Consider the following 24,301-nt stretch of genomic DNA (forward strand, 5'->3'; position numbering starts at 1 on the left):
CCGACTCCGGTCCGCTTTAACCCGACTCCGGTCCGCTTTAACCCGACTCCGGTCCGCTTTAACCCGACTCCGGTACGCTTTAACCCGACTCCGATCCGCTTTAACCCGACTCCGGTCCGCTTTAACCCGACTCCTGTCCGCTTTAACCTGACTCCGGTACGCTTTAACCGGACTCCGGTCCACTTTAACCCGACTCCGGTCCGCTTTAACCCGACTCCGGTCCGCTTTGACCCGACTCCGGTCCGCTTTGACCCGACTAGGTTCCGTTTTAACCCGACTCCGGTCCGCATTAACCCGACTCCGGTCCGCTTTAACCCGACTCCGGTCCGCTTTAACCCGACTCCGGTCCGCTTTAACCCGACTCCGGTACGCTTTAACCCGACTCCGATCCGCTTTAACCCGACTCCGGTCCGCTTTAACCCAACTCCTGTCCGCTTTAACCTGACTCCGGTACGCTTTAACCGGACTCCGGTCCACTTTAACCCGACTCCGGTCCGCTTTAACCCGACTCCGGTCCGCTTTGACCCGACTCCGGTCCGCTTTGACCCGACTAGGTTCCGTTTTAACCCGACTCCGGTCCGCATTAACCCGACTCCGGTCCGCATTAACCCGACTCTGGTCCGCATTAACCCGACTCTGGTCCGCATTAACCCGACTCCGGTCCGCATTAACCCAATTCCTGTCCACATTAACCCGACTCCGGTCCGCATTAACCCAATTCCTGTCCACATTAACCCGACTCCGGTCCGCTTTAACCTGACTCCGGTCCGCATTAACCCGACTCCGGTCCGCTTTAACCCGACTCCGGTCCGCATTAACCCGACTCCGGTCCGCATTAACCCAATTCCTGTCCACATTAACCCGACTCTGGTCCGCATTAACCCGACTCTGGTCCGCATTAACCCGACTCCGGTCCGCATTAACCCAATTCCTGTCCACATTAACCCGACTCCGGTCCGCATTAACCCAATTCCTGTCCACATTAACCCGACTCCGGTCCGCATTAACCCAATTCCTGTCCACATTAACCCGACTCCGGTCCGCTTTAACCCGACTCCGGTCCGCTTTAACCCGACTCCTGTCCGCTTTAACCTGACTCCGGTACGCTTTAACCGGACTCCGGTCCACTTTAACCCGACTCCGGTCCGCTTTAACCCGACTCCGGTCCGCTTTGACCCGACTCCGGTCCGCTTTGACCCGACTAGGTTCCGTTTTAACCCGACTCCGGTCCGCATTAACCCGACTCCGGTCCGCATTAACCCGACTCCGGTCCGCATTAACCCGACTCTGGTCCGCATTAACCCGACTCTGGTCCGCATTAACCCGACTCCGGTCCGCATTAACCCAATTCCTGTCCACATTAACCCGACTCCGGTCCGCTTTAACCTGACTCCGGTCCGCATTAACCTGACTCCGGTCCGCATTAACCCGACTCCAGTCCGCTTTTACCCGACTCCACAATCCGACAACACAATTAAAACAAACGAGCTAGCCTAGCACTAGCGGGGGAAATGGCTCATGGTTTTAGCTAAAACAAAAGAGAAATCCTCCAACCGCTAAAATCTGACATCATCTTATTTTACTTTCACTGACTGTTGTCTTTGAAATAAATTGACTCATTTATTTTTAGTTTGAATACATTTTTGTAAGAAAAAACCATTTTGTTTTTCAAATTAACTAAACTTTTGGTCCTAAATTAGCTCCATATTAACTCACTGCCAGTCGGTTACAATGACAACAGAGAAACAATATGGAGTTTGTGCTATTTAAATACTTTGGATTGTTGTGGGTGTTACGTAATCATAATCTAACCACCGATTATCGTCTCTAAATGATAATGTACCTGATAATAACTCATGAATCAGCTGATATTTGTTTCAGGTGAACTGTTCAGTTTGCCGGTTGTTAAATTGGTTCATTTATCAAAGCTGTTGAATCGTAGTTGCAGCTCTGCAGTGTTTAACTGATCTCACTGCTCAGGACTCTGATGTGTGTTTCAGCAGAGCCAAGAGGTTCCTGTTTATCTTTCCCGTCTCTGTAATTCGGCTTGATCTCCGACCACTTGTTGTCACGAGCGGTTCTGTAACGGTTCTGCTCTCGGCTGACATCCCATTAGCCCCGCATTAGAAAAAAAAAAAAAGAAGAAAATTTCTAATCACGGTGCCGCCGGGACGCCGGGACTCACAGCTCCTATTTCACTTAACCTCCAGCAGGAGAGATCAGACTATGCGTCTCAATGTTTGTCCCTAATTACCTCCCTACAGTGAGCTGCCACACACAATTTAATCCAATTTTCATCCCCTCTCATCTTTAACATCTCAGTCAAACATGCATGCAGCGGTTTATATTTACAACCCCGACAGTTCCCGCTGGAGCTGTAATCGCACATCGCATCAGAGGAATTGGATCAGCACTTTGTGTTGACACCCGACTCCTTCGGTTCCGCTTTGTGTTCAGGTTGGACAGATTAAACATGAAATAATCCTAATTTCAACCCCTCAAAATGGTTACTGCGACTAAAACTATGTAAAGGCTACCAGAGAGTGGTTTAAAAACAATAACCCAGGAGCTGGACAGTTGATATTTTGGATAAATTGAATGATAAGTGTTGTATGCTTTGGAGTACCCCAAGGCTCAGTCCTGGGGTCTATACTAAACTCTATACTAAAATGTCACAATAAATCAGTTAATCGCATAATAAATTAAAATGAGCTCAATAATTTCCTTTGGCATGATTGATCTTTTACTAAAAAAGACAAAAGTCTTCAGTCTGGTGTTTTGGTCCCAACTAGCTCTTTTTGAAAGGACGACTTTGTTTGCAAACTCTATAATTTGCTTTATTTGTTGTTTCCGTTGTTTTGTTTATTTATTTTGGAGATTTTTTTATGGTATTACATTGCTTAAAAATGGCCTCAAAACAACAATATCATCGTTTATCGCAATAACTTCTGGGACTATTTATTGTAAAGCAAGATTTGTGATGGTGACAGAATGTTTTCTGTATTTTTTTTACACAAAATCATTATTGGATAACAAGATTTAATTCCTCAGTTCAGCTTATTTTCAGTTGTTTTGTCTCTTTAAATCCAAATAATCTGTTTCTGGCCACACCCCCCCCAACTGAACATGTGCGCTCACACTGAGTCGGCTGCAAACAGATGCTCAATTATACAACTGTACATCTTTGAAAAGCAGAAGTGGAGCCTCCTGCACAACCAACAAAGATGCAGCAGATGGTAAGTCTGGATGGTAAAGTCAACAAAACATTTGTCTTTTCCAGCAGCCATTGTACAGCGGGAAAACCAGCTGTCCAAAGGTGCTGGAACTTTGCTGTGGTTGCTAGGTAACGGGAAGAACTCTGCTGGGGTTGCTGGGTAACAGGGCAGTATCTGCTGGTGACGTTACATTACGGTTTTTGAAAGGGATATTTGTCCAGACACCAAAAAACAACAACTTACAGCTAAAAAACAGCTGGTGGGTTTTTAAAGCGCTTCGTCTGTTTTTATAAGCAGCTGAGACCCAAACAGAAGCACAACAAATGTTCAAAATGTGACTTTTACATAATATGTTCTGCCTCTCCAGCTAACGTTCCAGGCGAGGGGCGGGGTCACCTGGACAGGTCACCAGTCTGTTGCAGGGCAACACAGAGACACACAACCATGCACACACACACTCACACCTAGGGGCAATTTGGAGAATTAACCTGACATGTTTTTGGACTGTGGGAGGAAACCAGAGTACCTGGAGAAAACCCACCATGCACAGGGAGAACATGGAGACTCCATGCAGAAAGACTGGGAATCGAACCCAGAACCTTCTTGCTGCAAGGCAACAGCTCTACCAAATGCACCACTGTGCAGCCCCTCTTTAAAAACAAGCTCCTATATCTCTCTGAAGAACTGTTTTAAGTTTGTTCACTTAAAAGGACCGGAGTTTTACATGTTGTATTTTTTCAGCGTTCTCTCAGTGTGTGCGGTTTCTGGCCTGCAGACGCTCGCCGTCGCCTCTGCAGCGTCCTCTGAACATGTGTCGACCCCTGCAGGAGCCCGCCTGGCGGAGACCTGAGCACATGCATGCTCAGGTCTCCGCTTGCTGCACGTGTGTGTGCAGCAAGACGCGGCCGCCCCCCGCCCCGTTCACACACGCGTTGGCTGTGCGCGCCGGCTCTTTGTCGGGCCCGGCTTGCCAGTGGTACACGCTGTGCCCGGCGCCCCGCGGAGGGGGAAGGAAGGAGCGCAGCGGGGCCGGGCCGCCTCCAACACCTCTCCCACCGAGCCAGAGGCCCCTCCGGTGGGGCTCCCAACACCAGAACAGACCCTGGGAGGAAGGATAATGAGGACCTAGACTGTGCTGCGCAGGGTGACACGTAGGGATGTCATCACGGGTTTTAAACCACACACACACACACACACACACACACACACACACACACACACACACACACACACACACACACACACACACACACCGAGATGTAAACATGCAAATATAGAAACATATGCACACATGAATGCCTGCTTGTTCTCATTACACTGTTTACAGAAAGACTTTGGCGCTCCGTAAGAATAAAAGCTTATAATGAAAACTGAAATGGAGAAAACATGTTGGTTAACTGAAATAAATAAAAATAGTAATTATTGAGAGAAAACCACAACTAACTGGAACCAAACTGCAAAAACACAAAATCTTACCAAGTATTTCTGGTCAAGTTTCTATCATAAGTATTTTAAAATGTTTGAAATAAAAGTTACTTTTCAACAAGATGGAGATTGTTTTAAGTAAAAAAAATGAAATTTAATATTGATAGGAAAAAAGTATTTCCACTGGCAGATCATTTCACTTTAACACTGTAAAAATGTGTTTTTGTAAGTAAGTAATCTGCAACCAGCAGGTTTTCATCAATATTAAGAGGAAAATTTCCTGGTTTGAAGAATTTTGCAGCTCATTATATTGAGAAACTCGTTTTAAAGAGATGTAAAGTCATTACAATGAGAAACTTTTATTTTATTTCTCACTAAAACAAGAACATTTTTCTTTTTATTGAGGAGTTTATATCTTTTTTCAAACAAGACAAAACATACTTAACATTTTGTGTTTTTGCCATCCATCCATCCATTTTCCTACACCTTGTCCCTGTGGGGTCTGGAGGTGCTGCTACCTCTCCAGCTAACGTTCCGGGTGAGATTCTGGGTGTTTTTGCCATATTAAATGTTAAAGAAACTCTTGCATTGCTTTGCTGTTTCATCATGTTTCAGTGACAGTCAAATGTAGGACGAAGTCGTCGATTTAATGTCGTATTTAGAGGCTGCAGGATGAAAACTTAGAGTTTAAATATCCAAGCCTTGATGCGGCGCTGCAGTCTCCTCCTCCTCCTCTTCACTTCAACATTTCAGCTTGTTGCATCTTCCGCATTAAGTTTTGATTCAGTCATATGTTCAGTTCTCAGGTGTGCCGTCGATCAATGAAATATTAAACCTGTGAATTCAAGGAGATGTCGCACTCTGTGTTTCATCCATTATGCAAACCTACACTACGATGTTGACGATTTGAATTTCAATACGGAGGAAGAAACGAGAAATCTTTAAGCTTTTGATCTGTTTTACAATCCTCAACAGAAACACACATTTCCTAAAATGAAGATTAAAAGAAGGTGATGCTTAAAGTAGCTAATCAACCACTGCAGTGTTAGCTTAGCTAATAGCAGTGGTAGCTAATCTATCACAGCGATCAATTATTAATGATCACAAAATAAAAACCAAGCCTAGAAACATAAAACTGTGAGGGACTGAATGTTCTGTTCTTTGTGTGTGAAATGTTTGAGTGTTTTTGGTGTTGAATCCTGATACATTAGAGGAGCTGTTGTCAGTCAGTCGCTATGGCAACGAGTCTGCGCGTAGCGTAGCCGAAACAGAGAGAGCGAGAATAAAGTGTTTTTGAGTTGCTGTTTAACGGTTTTCCTGCTTTGTTTTCCGCTTTGCCGCGGCGCACTGCTCTACATTAATAATATCTACGTCTCCAGGTTTCGTTTCGCTAACAGTCGTTCCGCCGCGGCTACGGACGGCGAGTAGGAGAATCGTCTTTTTGCCCTCCAGTGAAATTTCCAGATGTAAACAATAACATTCAAGGTGTGTAAGTCAGAAAACAAAAACAAAAACTGGCCATTTTTCAGCCTCATTCCACCTTCGGCCTGTGAAGCCGCCATTAACTCTCCTCAGCAGTCAGGAGGAGCTGAGGAGGGGAAGAGATTTGGTTACCGTTGTGGCGGATACAATGTATATATTTCACACCTCTATGTATGCTTTTATTTTGAAGGAGAGAAGGTGAGGTATGAAGTGACCAACGGTTGTGGTTGATTCCATTTTTGGTTTTATGTTGGAAGACACTGAGAATTAAACAAGACTCAAATCTTTTTCGTCTTTTTCTGCTGACTTCCACATTGGTGACCCCGAACATCTGCAAACATCTGGACATGTTTTTTAACGAAATCTCACCAGATGCTGCCGCCGCTTCTCCGCCAGCTATGGTTTCGGACCCAGTTTCTTGCCAGGCGGCCGTTGCTCCAACCGTCTAACGTCTCCTCTGTGTGTGAAAGTCGGGCGGTGGGGCGACGAGCCTCTTAGCACCGCTGTCTTTGGGAACGCCAGCATGTTTCCCAGAGGAGATAGAGGAGATAGAGGAGATAGGCCTGGCGCCTCTTTCAACCCTCCTTCGCTCTGCTTCCCTCGCCGTCTGCGCTTATCTCAGCGAAGACACAACAGGGTTCTGGACAGGGGAGCAAAGCGGGGAGGATTCAGATGGCAGACCACTATGGAGGGGCTGGAGAATCAACAACGCATCGGACGGCTCTGCAGCACGATCCAAACCTCGGTTTCTGCTGCGCATCAGTAGATACAGTTCATACAGAATGAAAAAAAAGAAAATTACCCACATTCGGACAGATCCCAACTCACATTTGTGCAATCAAACCGACACCAGAGGAGAATGTCAACCCTGAGCAGCAGCAGTGGCCACATTTAAGCTAATCTGCTGATAGCAGAGCTAATTTCTCTTTTATCGTTTAGCACTTTGAAAGCATCAAGCTTTCGTTAAATAAAGTTCTGCATCTGTGTTAGAATATGTTCTCATCTTAACTTGTCTTTGAGTTATTTTGTGTTCATGTTTTATAATTTACTTTGAAAGGTAAAGCTGCAAGTTCTGTATCCTGTCACTTTGTTTATGTGCATGTTGTACTGCTGTTGTCCACCAGGGGCGATGAGAGTGAGTTCTTGTGTAAAAGCAGCACTGTTCTAACAAACAGAAGTAGAGATGGAGTTAACGGAAGGCTGAACGTTAGCAATAAAGTGAACACAGCTATCTAATGAAAAGAAGTGTGATTCATTTTAAAGATGAGTACTGAACAAGAAAACGCAACAATCTGGGTTCAAGTTTTGGTCATCGAATTTTAAGATTTCTTAGTTACACATTTACATTAATGCTCTTATTTTGAAATCTGTCTACAAAGCAGTTCCATCCACAGTTATTGAACTGAAAGTTAACAAAACACCCACGTAAATTAGTGGTTTAGAAAATAATATACGGGCAGCGAAGTGTGCTAAATGTTTTAAAAGTTAGTAAAAACATTAATGGGATAAAAAATAAATTAGCTTCACTATTTGTGCCTTAGCTGAAGTGATCCCAACCCGAGTAATTACTTTATCACATTGGGAAACCTTTTTCCCGCTAAAACAGCTTTTTGTGTTTCCTAGAGTTGTGTCAACATTAAAACATGACAAAAAGAAGCAAATAAAGGAGAAATCTGGAAGAGAAACGCGACTCCTTGGGCACATAGTCCAGCATCTCTTCATCGCTACTTGTGTGTCTTGAAGTCTGAGATGTAAATCATAAGTGACAGCGCTCTGATATGGGCTAATAGGGCCCTCAGATCTGAAAGCTGAGGGCCATTTCAGCAAACACTCTGCCGAGCAGCCCGCAGGATGTTTGTCTCACACACACACACACACACACACACACACACACACGCAGAGGTGGCCCTGAAGACGACGAAGAGGCCATTTCTTGGCTGACCATAACTCAGTTCATCACACACACACTTACATTTACACAAATAAACAACCAATAAGAGGCAAAATACACGTTCTGTTCTTCCATCCACATTTAAAGGGACCTTTATGTAAAATTATTCTTCCATTTGAGCCTCAACAGCTTCTAAAAAACACCCAGCTGGTTTTTGTCATTAAGTTAAGTTGTTTTTTTTTTTGTCTGGAAAATGAGCCGTTTCAAAAACCATTGTTAAGGCCCACTGCGTCGTTACCCAGCAACCCCGGCGGAGTTCCACACGTTACCTGGCAACCAAATCTGAATTCCATCGCCCTGTGCACTGTACAATGGCTGCTGGAAAAGACAAGTGTGTTGTTGTTGAGTTAACATCCAGAAACCACTTCCTGCTTTCTTGTTGGTTGTGCAGCAGGCTGCACTTCTGCTTTTCAGACATGTGTGGTTGTATAACTGCGTGTCTGTTTGCAGCCATTTTCATGTGAGTCTAAATGTTGAGTTGGTGGGCGTGGCCAGCAGCAGCTTATTGGTATTTAAAGTGATAAGAGCCCCTAAAGAAGCTCATTCTGAAAGGAGCAGACTAAGATCTCATTATTTAACAATGATTTTGTGAAAAACATGTAACACACATGTTTTGAATAGGCCATATTTCTATTGTAATGTTTATTTTTGGGTTTTCCAGGTTGAAGACATCCATGCCTCCCATCTCTCAGCGGAGTATCAACGTGTGTGTGAAGGAGGGGGTTGGGCGTCTAGGTCAGAGTATTGACTGCTGAAACAGATGACGATGTGTGTGTGTGTGTGTGTGTGTGTGTGTGCATGTGTGTCTGTGTGTGTGTGTGTGTGTGTGTGTGTGTGTGTGTGTGTGTGTGTGTGTGTGTGTGTGTGTGTGCCACCTATGTCAACATGGTCGGTCTCCGGACTCGATGCTGCGAGCAGATAGGACTCTGCCCACAGAGCCGCAGAGTCTAGACTCCAGATGTGTTCACACACACACACACACACACACACACACACACACACACACGCACACACACACACACACACACACACACACACACACACACACACACACACACACAAGTATTTACACCCCTTAAACTTTTGCACATTTTGTCACTTTAAAACCACACATTTCTGAGTATTTTATTTATTCTACCTTTTGTCTAACTTTCTTTAAACTAATAACTCTTTAAGTGGATTAGTTATTTAATTTACCTTTGGGATCAATAAAAGCATTTCTGAATGTGAAAACAGCTAAAACTGGATTAAAAGCATTTGTGATTAAAAGGTTCTATGAGAGTGAAGTAAAAAAAAAGTATGTGAAATAAAATATTTGATGGTTAAGAGGATAAATAACGTCACATTTTGTTGGATCTGTTTTGGTTTTGGATTGTTTCCTTTTATGTTTCAGAAAAATCATTCAATGATTGTTGAAGTGACTCTTGAGTTTTCTTCCAACCTATGCTGCCGCCACCAGATCAAAAGGCTAATAAATAGATTAATAAACACAAAAACGAAGGTTTTATATCTAACTTTAGTATGTTTTAGTTAGTTTTATAATCGCATGATTTTGTACTAGTTTTTTCTTGTGAATTATCAATTTTTCCACCAAAATATTTCAGTTTTTGTTGTTTCATTAGTTTCAGTTAACTATAATAACCTTGGTTGCTGGTGCAGCGCCCCCACAGGCGAGGAGGGGAACAGGTTTGTCAAACTGAAGTTGAACCACAGCAGCTGAAAATGTAACAAATGTTGCAGCTTTTGTCCCAAACTAAAGTAAATCTAGGAGACAATCAGGTGTGAAAACACTTTGAAAGACTCGTACATCCTGTAACCGATTCCAGCACAAACTTTACACACATATCCAGACATTCCCAAGTTACAGCACTGCAAAGACTAACTTTGACTGCTTTACTGGTGTTGTTTCACAGTCGTGTGCATTTAAATTAACAGCCACTTCTCTGAAAACTGCACTGAAATAAACAGAAACATATGCTGGTTGCATATGCTCAGCACTGCTTTATTTAGACCGTTCTAAAGCAACACAACGACGAGGGTGTTTTTGTGAGAAAGACACATGGTTAAATTGCAACTGTTATACAAAACAAGTCTCGGGGAGAGAAAAAGTAAAGAGCAGAAGTGTTCGGAGCACAGATGCACCCGCTCTCTAGCTATCTCCTGCGCTTGTGGGTATAGTGCCGATCCAGCTATTCTTGTTGGTTTGTTAATTGTTTGTCACCCACCAGGTGCCATCTGTCTGTAGTCCCACAGTCCCCGAGCCATGTGGGCCGGCCTGCCTGGCGCCTGCCAACGTCACTGACCTGCAGCAACCGTCCACACCTCCGTCACACACCTCCTGATCCGTCTGGGATAAATAGCTTCTCCCTCAACTTCTGTGCCGCCATAACGGCTTCCCAATCTGTCCTGTGTTAGAAGGCGAGGAGGGGGGGGTGACAGGAAGAGAGAAGAGGCACAGAGAGCAAGAATAAACAACAAGAGAGATGGATGGAGGCAGAGATAAGACGTCTGTAAACTCTGATTACTGAAGCTTCACAAAGAAAACGGACACTCGGAAAGTCACCAGTCAGCCAATCATCCCAAATACTACAATGCGTGTTTTCCTTTTCATCAAATGCACCAATTCCTGGACAGAGCGGAAGAAACTTCCTGAAGTTTGAAAATGAACATCAGAAAGATGTGAAGTGACTGTGAACGCAATGTGGACACGGAGAGGGAAGCGTCTCTGCTGCGACTGCAGGCAGTTTGACTCCAATAGCAGAAAACATTCACTAGATTTATCACTAAAGTCTGAAAACTCGTTGCTACAAAGCTGCTAAGTTGGCCACGCCCCTTAGTGTGTCTCGACTCCACCCACTTTTGATTTTTATTTGTTAATTTAGAGGCGGTTAAGCTGTCACATAAAATTTAAAGGGGCAGTTTTATTGTTTTCCAGGGTTATAGTGAAATTTTATAGCACAATCAAGCACCTATGTTACTTTCAAATGTTAAAAAATACTGAAAATATTAAATATGACTTAAAATAGATTTAACTTCCTGATTAAACACCTTGAAATTGGGCCCATCTCTTTAAAAACTCCTGCTCTTTCTGAAGCTCCGCCTCCATGACGTCATCACAACATGGCTCCTCTATTAACCCTTTAACAATGTTCTACCAGCTTTTCTCTGAGAAGTAGCTCCTTTAACGAGCTCAGCTGTTTGCTAATTGCTGCTGGCTAGTCTGAAGGAGCAGAGTGGGGGAGGAGCTGTGTCTCAAAGGCGGGGCTAGGTCCAACCAGGCGTTTTGCAAAAGGATTTCTCAAACATAAATTAAATAACCAAGGCGACACTCCAAGTATGTTCATGAGGAGGGAATGACATCATAACAAGAAGTATGGCTCAAAAAGTCGATTTTACACGATACTGGCCCTTTAAACTGAAGCATTCAGTACCTAATAAAGTGGCCAATGACTGCAAATAATAATTACCTTGAGTTCTCTTTATTCTCTGACATTTATCTCAGTATAACACATCATGTGACTATGTGACATCACAAAGTTCTCAAGTGATGTCACAGTTCAATGAACTTTGTAACTGACAGCCATCTTGCGAGGCAGTTGCTATGACAACAATGAACAAACAAGCTTAGAACAAGCTCTCGCCTCAGTCCTACCTTATAAACAACGTGAGCTACTACTCCATTACATTTGAGGACTCAAACCTTTTCTCACTGATGACCACTGAACCCATTTAATAAACACTCACTGTGGATTCTCAGCTTTCCAATGATGCCAAACACATGGCTGTTCTTTACTTCCAAATGTTGAGTTCATCAATAACATTTAGGGCTATTTCTAACTTAGAAGCACAATAAAATGATAATAGAGACTCGAGTTTCCTTGGCAGAAACAAAGGTTCTCTCCAGCAGCACTAAATATAAAAAGTTATCCACTATATAAACTGTTGTAATTAAGTAATATTTAATTAAATAAAAATAACTGTTGATGTGTGAGCAGAACATAAAGCAAGAAAAGTCGTAGGAAATAAAGAACATTTCTCATTAACTAAGACTTCAGTAATATTTACTGTTGGACTTACTGCAGAGATACCAAAACTAGTTTAGCTTATGTAGCGTTTAGCTGCTAATGTAAAACAAATAACAATACACCCCCTATTTCTGTATTGGTCTTTTGTCTTCGTTTTTTTCTCATGTATATAGACGTGTTTGTAGTGGTCATGCATCTTCTTGCCAGTGGGGGCGCTCTCATGCGGATGTGGGTCTAACAGGGAGAACGAGTTTCGTGGCTCTGGGCATGCGCGGCTCAGGTTCCTCTGTGAGCCACAGATCTTGGCTGCCTGTGTTATAACTACGTGTACTTACTCTGCCAGTCACCAGGACCTTGTTATTCAGTTTGTCCTTTAAAAATCAGTTTAAACATTGATTGTATGCGTCCGTGAAGCTCCTCCATTTTGTTCGCATTCTTCCTGTTCAATAATTAATTAACTAAATCGTAGTACTGAGGCAGCCAGTAAACGTTTGACATATTCAGGTCGATCCCGACAGCAGCCATTTTGTTCATGTATCATTCTGTCGCACATTTATTAAGAGTGTCTGCGTGTTATTTTTGGTATCGAAGCGCATGCGCAAGCCTATCACTTCCGGTTCAGAGCTGTGGGAGCTTTGTATCAAAACCCTGGCAAACCAGAAATGTCAGGTTTTTTTTACCTCGCAGCAGTGAGAGAGCCGCGGATCCCAAACGGCGGAGCAGGTCACCTTCACCTGAGCCTGATGTTCGGGCAGCTGCGCGTTGAAAAATGAGATCAGCTGCTTGCTCACCGGGACGCGGGCAGCAGCCTGGAAACACCCAGGGCCAAGAGCAGCGACCGGCATGGGGCGGCCCGGGTGCAGTCTTCCATCCCGGGGCCAGGCGGGTCACCTTGACGACCGGGCCGGCGAACAGAACCGCGCCCCCCGCAGGCAGGGCGAACGGGGAGGTTTCACAGGTAATGAGGCATCGCAGTGAGTTAACCTCATGTGTTATCCATCGAGAAGTAAAAAAGCAATAATTCAATATATTTTCACTGTGCAAGTGTCCAAGAAGTTATTCAAGTAAGAGCAAAAAAGTATTTGGTGAAAAGTCTAATCAGTTAATATGACAAAGTGACAAAACTTTATATAAGTTACAAAAAACAACATTTTTCCTAATCAGTTTCTTTCAATAAAAAACTTGAGAAAGTTTAACATCATCTGCAGGTGTGTGTCTGCATCTGGTGGCTCTTTGGTTAAAACATTTTGTTTTTCATTCAGTGGGCAGAAAATCCAGAAATTAAAAGTAACAATACTTCATAATCAAATTACTCGAGTAAAAATACTCCTAAAAGTACATTTCTTCAAAAAAGTTACTGCCCAAATCTGCATGCATTTGAGCAAATATATTTTTTAAAAAGTACTTTTAGGAAACTTTTTTTTTTTTACCTTTATTTGAGTAAATTTGTTATGAAGTTTTTCTATTCCTACTTTACTGCAAAAACCTAAAAGTATTTTGGGTCTAGTTTCTAATGCAAATATTTTACTACACTTAAAATAAGACAAAACAATTTTAGAAGTAACTTTTTAACAAGCTATGAGAGCTTGTTGTAGGTCTAATATTGATGAAAACGTTCTGGTTCCACTGGCAGATGATCCCTGTGGGTTTTTCTCATGTTTCTTATTAAAACGTGATCCAGGCTCCTGTCTGCGTTTTGGTCCATCCACACACTCACAGTTCAAGCCCCGCTGGATGCGCTATAAAAAACTACAAAAATGGCCGATCGGGGCTGAATTCAGACCAGAGCTTTGCAGTTCCTCTTAACATAGACAACTGAAAAGCAGGAAATGAAGGAGAATCTAACGTGAGGTTACTAAAACACAGATGTTTGCTCAGTTCAGTTTCACCAGAAAGCTGAACGTTGGCGCTAAATGAACCTTCACGTTTCTCTGCTCCCTCTGTTGAATTGGCCCGTTACGAACTTCAGCTACTAAAGCCCTCAGATGCTGGTATTTGGTTATAAAAATATAAAAATGGGCAGCAGTGAGGTTCTTTCCTCAGCAGATTTCAGAAGATGATGAATGATTACAGGATAAGTGTTCTTGCTAACAGCGGCCCATTTTCTCCAAACGTTGCCGCAGATGCTGGCGGCGCCGACCTCAAGTAATTATTAGATCTGGTCCCACTGGACAGATTTCCAGTAACCCTCCTGCATGGAACTGGAGCCGGGCCCAGCAGGTCCAAATCATGATTAGCAGCACCGGCGTCCAACAGGTCCAGTTTGAGGAGAGGAGGCAGAACCGATGACTGGTAATGATGTCACAACGTGGGGCGCCATGGAGGCCAGTCACCTCGAAACCCGGTCATCTGAAATACTGATGACGATGAATAAAAAGTGATCCCACCCCTGATTATAAAAGATTTCTCAACATTTCCTTTTTCTGCAAAATGTCACCAAATCTGTCAGATTGTAAAGATTTTGAGTAAAACTATCCATCCATCTACTGGGTTCATTTTCAGTAGTTATATTATTCATTTATAAGAGTCTCAGTTTCAAGCTAAATATTTAGCTTATAAACTAAATATATTTTGGGAAATTTAAATACTTTGCTGCAATGCATATTTAGTTTAAAACAACATATTTAGCTCCACATTAAATCTTTAGCAAACTAAATATTGGTTTGAAGCCAAGAATTTATTCTTAGTTTAGTTTTATATTTGTAAACTAAATAGTTAGCAAGCTAATGTTTTCTTAGCTTGCTATTGAAGCTAAATATCTAGTTAGCAAGTTGAAGATTTTGCTTCTAACAAAAATATTTAGTTGCTAGCTAAATATTTAGCCTCTTTGCTAAATATTTAAAAAAATATTTAGCTATCTAAATAGTTAGAAATACTTAGCTTGTTGAATATTTAGAGTGAATAACTTGAATTTAAAAAATTTACCTGTATTTTTTTCTTCTCATTTTTGGTTCTGCATCTTTAAAATTTGCGCCTCAGTGTTTGACCTCTTAAAACTGGCAACTTTTTCAGAATATTTGTGGATTTTATCTATTTCTGGGCGGTTATGGCCTTTAAACTCCATGAATAATGGAGGTCTGTTATACATCAACTTGCATTAAAGATGAACAATTTGCCTTTTTAACATTGGTGTGTTCACTTTTTATTTCAATTTACCATTGCGGTTTTTTCTGAGCTAGTAGGAAATGTGCCACTGTGTTCATGAAGACTCTCAGGCTGAGCACATCTCCAAGTCGCCACAAAGAAAGGGAGGGAAAATCATAATAATGATGAACAGTTGAAATAAATTACAGCTTCCAAACTCAAACCGCGGCTTCCTGACATTAGCTGCACTCATCATATTAAGCTTAAGTTGCCAAAACTGTGATTTAGCTCGACCCAGCCTATGAATCAGGCAATTACAACATTCTCAGCTGTGACTTCATGAGCAGATCGTTTGATAAGGCGCAGAAAACTGCTACTTTCACAGGAAATTCCTGCATTTCAAACTCCACCATAATGTTGGAGGAAGTTCTGCCGCTGAGCATTTGCGACATGTTGGGCGTTATTATCGTGTGCAGGAGCTGGGACTGAGCTGTGGGAGGGTTACCGGGCTGAAGCCTTGATCCAGTGCGTCTAATCACAGCAGCTTTGGTTCAAACATCAGGAAATCATTTGCATGGCGTCGGCTCATGGGGAGAAGTTACGACAGTCGACTCGCTCGCTGGCAGGAGCCACACCAATCTGTGCAAACCTGTTTGAGAAAAATTAATGCCAACATTTCACAACTGTAGCTAAAAAAGAAGATTCCTAATCTGTTGATTTATTAACTTAAAAGGGGAAATATTAAGCATAAATCCACGTTGTGCGTGTTTTATACTTCCATTCAGGTTTCCACTGCTTCCAAAAACAGATCGAGCACTTAAAAAACAAACAAACAGCCAGTTGGTTTTTGGTAATAAGTTCATGTTTTTGTTGTCTGGGAAATTAATCCTTTGAATCTGACGTCACAAATCAGCAGGCACTGTCCCTGTTGCCTAGCAACCTCAGCAGAGTTCCAGCACCTCTGTACAGTCGGTTTTCCTGTTGTATGCACTGTATAATGGCTGCTGGAAAAGTCAAGTGTTTTGTTGTTGGCTTACTATCCAGAAACCACTTGTTATGTTCTCGTTGGTTGCGCAGAAGGCTCCACTTCTGCTTTTCAAAGATGGATGGATGCATTATTGCGCATTTGTTTACAGCCATTTTCATGTGTGAGTGTACACGTTGAGTTGGGGGCGTGGCCAGCAGCAGATTATTCAGATTTAAAGTGACAGAGACCCTAAAACATCCGACAATCAGCAGAACTGATCGGACTAAAATCACATCATCACACGAATCATTTTGTTTAAAAAAAAATGCAATGAACATGCTTTGTACGGACCATAGATAGATCTATGGAGCATAGATCTATCCTGACCTTCTCAGGGTGTTTTCTATCAGAGTTAAATCATCAACTAAGAATCCAGAACGTCTGAAGCTCACTATGTTTTCACTATGTTTGAGGAAAAAGAACATCAGAGCACAGAAAAATGACCCAAAGCATAAATTCATCTCTGGATGGCTTAAAAACAGGGATTAGAAGTGGTCTAGTCAAAGCATCTGATTGAGAAGGGCAAGTTGTTGTGGAAAAGCCACCAAAGCAACTTAATAAAAAGAATTCTGTAAAATAAAGCAGGACAAAATTCCTCCACAGAAAATGTTAATGTTGATCTCTGTTGTTTCTGCCGTCGGTGGAACAACCTTTCCTGAGGTTCAGGGGATTCTTACTTTTCACAACTGTTTTTTTCCCTTCATAAATGAAATCATCCTTTTAAAACAGCTTTTTTTTACTCACCCAGGTTGTTTTAAACTGATGTTAAAATACTTATTTCCAGCTCTGTAAATGTTCAGCGAGTGAAACTCTTTCAACTTTCCACCACCACTTTATTCCTTCGTCTCAAAATGAAACTTTCCATTTAATCTATTTTTTTTCCTGTTAAGGGTATGGACAGATAGATGCAGAGGTGGTAAAAAAAAAATAAAAATATCAGCTAGCCCACTCAAAATATGTCTCATGGCTTCAGTTGGATGCCTTCCAGCTCTGGCATAACCGAGGACGACATATTTATGGGAAGAAGAAACGAGCCTCCCCACTGCAACGTGCTGGACGTCTTCTCTTTTAATCTGTCCGTTAATTAGGAAGGATCGTTTTCCACTTGAACTCATCATGAAAATGTCTGAACTTTTCTCCACAAATCAAACATGGACGCCGAGTTTAATTAGACTGAAGACTTGCCTATTGTTTATGTTTTAACGGTGAGACGTTATGCGACTGGTTACGCTCTCGGATGGAGAGATTTCAGTCTGATCACTTCTGCCTGTTTTCAGGTATTTTGGGGGCTCCTGTCACTTTAAATCCAAATAATTGACTGCCAACCTAGCTTGGGTTGCTAGGTAACGGAAGAACTCTGCTGGGGTTGCTAGGTAACGGACCGGGCTTACTAGGTGAAAGGGCAGTGCTGCTGATTTGTTACATCCAGAAAGTCATTCTGCTCATTTTCCAGCAGCTTTTGATGCCAATAAGCGACAGGGTGTTTGGGTTTAAACGCTTGGTCTGTTTTCAGAAGCAGTAGAAACACAAATGGAAGTACAAAAATGCCCAAAATGTTAATTTTGCAAATTAAATCCCCCTTTTTAACTCTTTATGATTGCAAACTATTGTCATTTTGGTACTTAAATTACCAAAATTTCCACTTTACTTTACATTTTAGTGTGTCTGATGATGTAATTTTTAAACTTTTAATGGCTGATTTAATGTACCGAGTAAAAAAAGTAAACTTTTAACCAAATACTTTTTTACTCCTGCCTCAGTATGTTTGGGTATCTGCTGCCTCTGGTCGTCTTGAACTGACCAGGCCTAGAAAACGACCAATTTAGACACGACTGAGTTCCTGAAGCAGCAGCTGACGGCCTCCAGCCTCAGCGGCGTTCGTTCGTTACGCCGAGTCGAAGCAGGAAGTGTTGAGACGCTGCGGCAGCGTGGGTGGCTGGCGGAGGCCGAGCGCTGTCACCATCCCCTGTGTTTGGATTAGGCCGCTGCAGCCTGTGGGGGGAATCGGCGTGAGGCATCACACCTGGAGGAAAAGACGATCCGGCCCCCGGTGCAGTGGGCCCCGGCTCCAGCCAGTCTAGCCAGCATCTGGAATGGATATGTGGGGACGCGGCTGAGTTCGCAGGCTTCACGGCGGCTTCTCACTCCACGCTGGTTTAAAACATGCGCCGTGAACGACTGCGGTAAAAATAAAACAAGCACTGAATGAGAATTTGTGTTATAAATAAACACTTCTGCTGGAGTTTGTCTTCTTCCCTGCACTTTCCAATCTGCTTGGCATAATGTTATTGTGTTGTTGGTAAAATAATAATATCTTTCTTCACTCACTTTACCTCCAATATGTTTCCACTTGACTCATCTTGGCGTTTGCACGGCTGCAGACGCCAGCAGTTTTCGGTTACTGTTTAGCTTCATTTTGGATTGCTTTACCTCATAATGTTCAGACATTTTGGTGTTTGAATGAAAAACGCTTAAACTAAAAATGCGTTTCCACCAGCTCTGTTTAATCTGCTTTAATCCAACTCCAGTCCGTTTCCCCAGAAAGTCCGGTTTGGTTGAGGAACTTTGGAAAAAGTGAACTCTGATCCGCTTTGACGGACAAAGCCAACTAGCTATAGGTCTGGGTTTGGTTGAAGTGAACTCTGGTCCAGTTTGAATGCATATGTGAACACCAAGCAGATCGCTCAAAAGCAAGGAAGTGGACTACAGCGCAGGGCATTCTGGGTAAATACAACCAAACATGCCAGCCTTGCGCTAGCAGGAGAAATGACACATGGTCTTTTACCAAATATGAAAGAGAAATCCTCCAACCGCTAAAATCTGACACTCCATTTTGTGAAGGTTTTCATGTTGTTTCCTTCAGTGGCTCTTGGTGCAGCGCCCCCACAGGCCAGGAGGGGAACAGGTTGGTTTGACTGAGAGCCACAGCAGCTGGAGGTGGAGCAGATGATGCAACTTTGGTCCCAATAGACTCGAGAAAACTGGACTATCAGGTCTGAAAACACTAAAATAGTCAAAATGCCGTTTAGAAAGCAGAAACTTCCTCAGCATAAATACTTACACATTTTATCCCAATACAACCGAAATGTTCAGTCAAATTACGACTGAGGTTTATAAGTCAGAGTTCGGTTTCCTGTTCACACGTCACCAACCGAACCGGACTTTCTAGAGAAACGGACTGGAGCTGGATTAAAGCGACTGAACGCCTTCGCTTCGTTTTTCTGCTTTGTGTTTTCCATCAACCTCCAGTGAGTGAATATCTGCAGAAGCTTCATCGTTTCTGTTTCTCTGTGAGTGTTCAGGTTTTTTAAGGTGGGGGATCCGAACGTGTTGCGACCGGAACAATCCGAGCCTCAGTGTTTGTTTACAAAGAAACACTCACTCACCCAAATAATCAGGCGCTGTGGGCCTTCCTAATCCCGCACCCAGCCGGCGGAGCCAGGTTGAGCTGGCGACAGCCGCGATAAGATACTCAAACACGCCGCGGCCTCTTCTCCCACGCCGCCGCCGCCTTTGTCTCCTACAGACTTGGAGCTGCGCTGCTGCTATTCAAGCCTCCGCAGTTGGTCAGTTTAATCTCTTTTTAAAACATTTTTCACAGCTAGTGTGGTCAGAAACGATGAAATAAAACGCCCAGTGGCTTGCAGAGGAATGCAGGTTTGATTTTGTGTATTGTTCTGGTTTCGGTGAGGTTGGCACAAACTCTGCATGTCTGTGTGTCCGCTGATGGACTTCAGTGGTAAAATTAACATTCCAGTCATGACCTGGTATTACATCTACAGCGGCTCATTAGGGCCAACAAACAGCACAACGCTTCTGCCAAAACATGATCACATTTTGACTTTGATCTCTGAAATCCTCTGGATTGTTCTTATTTTCAAAGGTTGAAACTTTGCTAGAAAACGTTTTTAGATTCAACTCAGAAATTTTGATGTGAAAATTTCAGAGTTTCAAAAGTCAAAAATTTTCTAGAAAAAAAAACTACAAACTTCTGAGATCCAGAAGTCAAAAACTTTTCCACTTTTGGAAGTCTTCTGTCAAAACACATTTTTCACTTTTAGCTCAGGAACTTTCCTGGAAACATTTGGCTGTTTACCTCAAACCTTCTGAGATTTTTCAGCACATTTTTGACTCTTTTAGCTCAGAAATTTTCCTATTTTTTCTTGAAAAATTATGAGATTAATCATTAAATTTGTGAGCTTTTTTCTTGTAATTTTTGTTTATTTTTGAAATGCAGAAATCTCCCTGATTTTTATGGAAAACTTCAGAGTTTTTTTCTTGCTTATTTTTTGACTTTTGGAGGTCAGAAACATCCTTGTTTTTTGTTTTCTGGAAAATTTCTGAGACTAGTCTCAACATTTTATGGTAGAAATTTGCTCGTTTTTTCCTCAAACGGCCCCAACACGCTGCTGTACCGAGAGAGAGAGAGAGAGAGAGAGAGAGAGAGAGAGAGAGAGAGAGAGAGAGAGCACATATTTGCCTTTTTTCCATCTCTTGCATGGGAAGAGGGAGATGATGGGGCATTATGTGTGTCAGCGTGTGCAAGCGAGATAGAGCGGCAAGGAGTCTGGATAAAACACAGCTCAGTGATACAACATAATCTATCTGGAACCACGTCTCAATATCACACTATTTCACACATTTACGTATCAGAAATTTGGCTTCCCGCTCAGATCAGCCGAGTTATTTCTGCCTGGATGCTGCAGGAGCGAGATACAGTTTGCAGCAGCACAGATGGGAGCGGCTGTAGCTTTGCTAGCACAGTATCACAGGGAAAAACGTTCGGTATGTTTTAACGCAGATAAAGCCGACATATTCCGCGGCTTTTCGCACACAATACCCATGAAGGAACGATCTCCCATCTGGCAGCGCAGCCTTTCCGAAATCCTCTCTGTCATGCTCGATGTGAACAGGAGAGACAAAACATTGGGAGTATCGGCCCACATCAAGCTGCGGCTCGGGGCCGCTGGGTATCGCGGCATCGCCCTGCAGGCTGCGGCGCATCGCTCACATCTTCACGCTCACTGGAAACTTTCTCAAGGTGAGCAGGTTCCTGAAATCCACCAGCTTCTTCAGAAAGGCCTTTAAATGTCAGGGGAAGTCACTGCTGTTCCGCGTCTGACCACATGGGGGAGCCGAGGACAAGATGGCAGCAGGAGGACGGATTCCTTCAAGTGAGAAAACTCAGAAGAAACTGATTTAATCCAACATCAACAAAGATAAAACCTGGAAATAAATGAAGGGGAGAAACATCAAAACAATCCAGACATTTCCTCCAATCTGAGTCCTTAATGTGGATAAAGGTACAAAGTTCAGCCTCTGTTGTGTTTTCAAAAGTACAATCATCCAGGATGCTGCGTTTGTTTTTCATATTGTTGGATTTTCTGACACCTTTCCCAAAAAGGTGCCATTTTTCCTTATTTTTCCATGAAACAGTTTTACAAAATAGTTGAGATTGAGGCACATAACTTTCCCAAAACAAAAGGATTTTCAACAGTTAATATTTTTCAGTTCTTTCAATAAACACATTCCTTACATTTGCAGTATTGTCTGTTTTCCAGGCACTTGGTGCCATTTTATGGCACAATCAGTTATAAAAATGACTTAAAAGAAATCTGACATGACACTTTAACACATTAAAATTGGACCTCTGTCTCTTTAAGAATGTTGTAATTATTTTATTTTTCTGATTTCTGTGGTCTAAAAAATTTGATTTTGCGTCATTTTTTCAAAAAGTTGCAATTTTGTTTATTTTTCCCATAATATTGTCTTTAAAATGTTAAAATTGCTGCACATAACCTTCAATAAAAAGGATTTTAACAGTTAATATTTAAAATGTGAATAACATTTTTATGTACCGTCTTAAAGGGGCGGTTTTGTGTATTTTCCAGGCACATATTGTCATTTTATAGCTTTTTTACAGGCATCAGGTTTTAGTTTTAATAAAAAGATAAAAATAATACTAACCAGGGACTGAAGGCGTTCATATTTCAGTCTGAAAGTGATGTTTTCTGTGAGAAATTGTTCTAACTCTTAATATATTTGCACATTTGGCATTGAACAGCAGCATTGGTGCAGCAGCTTGGTGGTCAGCACAGCTAGTTCTGTTTCAGATTTTATCCTTTCCAAGCGGCACGTTGGATCCAAATAGAGAAAACTACGGCTTTTTAGTCAGTTTACCTCCAAAAACAAAGAAAAATCTGTGTCTCTGCCAGCCTGTGTGTGTGTGTGTGTGTGTGTGTCCTTCCTGTCTGTACACAGTCACACCTGTACTCCCTGTCACGATGTTATCAGACCCTAAACACCTGCTCCACCACCGAAGGTCACCAACCGCATAAAACCGCTTCCTAACGCGTCTGAAAATACACTCTGTGGACGCGTCTAAATAAAAAGGCCGTGTTTTTGCTCTGCAGCCATTTATATGCGGCTCATGTCAACCTGCATGTTGCTCACAGGCGTCAGGCAACCAGAGTTCGGCCTGGATGGAGAGCCAGGCTGAAGGACAGTCATTATTAGCTGCATTTCTGTTACAAATGTGGCAAAAGTCTGTTGACTTTGTTGAAACTGCGTTTCCATTAAATAAGAAATGCAGTAAAAATCACACGTGAATAAGTTTGTTCACAAAATAAGTCATTCAAAAACATCATCCTCCAACCACTTCCTGTCGTCTTCTTTGACGTTTCCTCCAGTAGCAACATCCTGTTTGGTAATGTGACTCTTGTGATGCGAACAAAAAGTTCCCATTGCAGTTTTGCTGAAGAATCAATATGGAACCCAACGCATCATCAAGCAAAACTTTTTATTGATGATTGTGAGTTTTTACAAAATTGCCAAGTTTCCATCAAGCAAATAAATTTTTATTCAAGTTGCGTAAATCAGTGGTCAGTGGAAACATTTAGGTGTGTTTCTAACAGAGTCTTTATTCTCGTTATTACGACTTTATTGTCGCGTTATTACGACTTTATCCTCATATTTTATGACATTATTATTATTTCGCCATGAGGGGTAAAGATGATTTCTGACAGAGAGCCGCTGCTGATTAACAATTTAGTTTCTAACCTAAATGTTCACTCTGTGCTTATTTCTGATCTCAGGTTGTTTATGAAGTGAGCCGTTGCTCAGAAAGCGTCCTGCAGGTTTCAAGGCGTGCATTAAAAAAAAAAAAACACAACTGCCACCATTGTTTAACAGGTTCTTAACGAGGCTGCAGGACATCTCTGCACTGGTTGGATTACTTTGTGTTTAACAGAAGAGAAACGCATTACATTGTTGTGCCTGTTGGTGTTTTCACTCAGATATACTTCCCTTAATGACAAACAACGAGGCTTTTCTGACTGAAAACAATCCCAGCACTTCAAGCCATGAGAAGAAGAAAAAATCGTGACAAGAACATTTCCACCAAAAGGAAGACATTTCACGCACCGGGAGCCTTTTGTGATGTTCTTTCTCCCTGCTTCTTTCCCCTCCCCGTCTCTTCCCTTTGTGTGCGTAAATCATCTCTTCCCCGCGGCCTGTCTGTGATCATGTTGATGGGAAACAAAGAAATCATCTTGAATGGCACATTAATTTCCTCCGTTCTCCCCCTGCCCTCTGCCTAATGAAATCCCCTCTGCCACGGGGCCGAGGAGCCACGCTGGCAGGCCGTCACCAGCCAGTAAATATGTTTACCTTGGAGCTCTGCGCTAATGGACTGTTTACTAGGCGGCGGCGCGGCGTGGCGCGGCGTGGCGCGGCGCGGCGCGGCCGGTCCAAGGTTCTGTGCTCCTCCGACCAAACGACAGCAAATCTACGTCTTCTGGTCTCCAACTAAACAAACTCAGCAAAAAAACTACAAAAATATCTATAAAAAGATAAAACTAATAAAGATCAGAGCAGAACTCTACAGCTAATACACGAAAATACCAGAAGAAAGTCGGAAAATTACGAGAAAAATGATGTCAAAAAAAGATGCTCAATATTCCTAGTTTTATGTTTTTGTGTAAGATATAAAATTACTGCTTAATTTTACTATTACAATATTACATTCATAGAAACGTAGCTGAATATTTATCTTTATTTTAAGAAATAAAGCATATTTTGGCATCATGACTCA

The 24,301-nt window shown here is 42.4% G+C and overlaps 1 long non-coding RNA gene across 1 annotated transcript; it reads left to right on the forward strand.

Annotated features, from left to right (window-relative positions):
• Positions 1–10,463: 10,463 nt before the first annotated feature.
• LOC103458792 (uncharacterized) lies at positions 10,464–14,501 on the forward strand. Its single transcript, XR_532621.2, has 2 exons — positions 10,464–13,056; positions 14,222–14,501. It is a non-coding gene; the product is annotated as an uncharacterized LOC103458792 (long non-coding RNA).
• Positions 14,502–24,301: the final 9,800 nt, after the last annotated feature.

The sequence above is a fragment of the Poecilia reticulata genome, chromosome 22 (genome assembly GCF_904066995.2).
Source record: "Poecilia reticulata chromosome 22, P_reticulata-male-v2, whole genome shotgun sequence".
Taxonomy (NCBI): domain Eukaryota; kingdom Metazoa; phylum Chordata; class Actinopteri; order Cyprinodontiformes; family Poeciliidae; genus Poecilia; species Poecilia reticulata.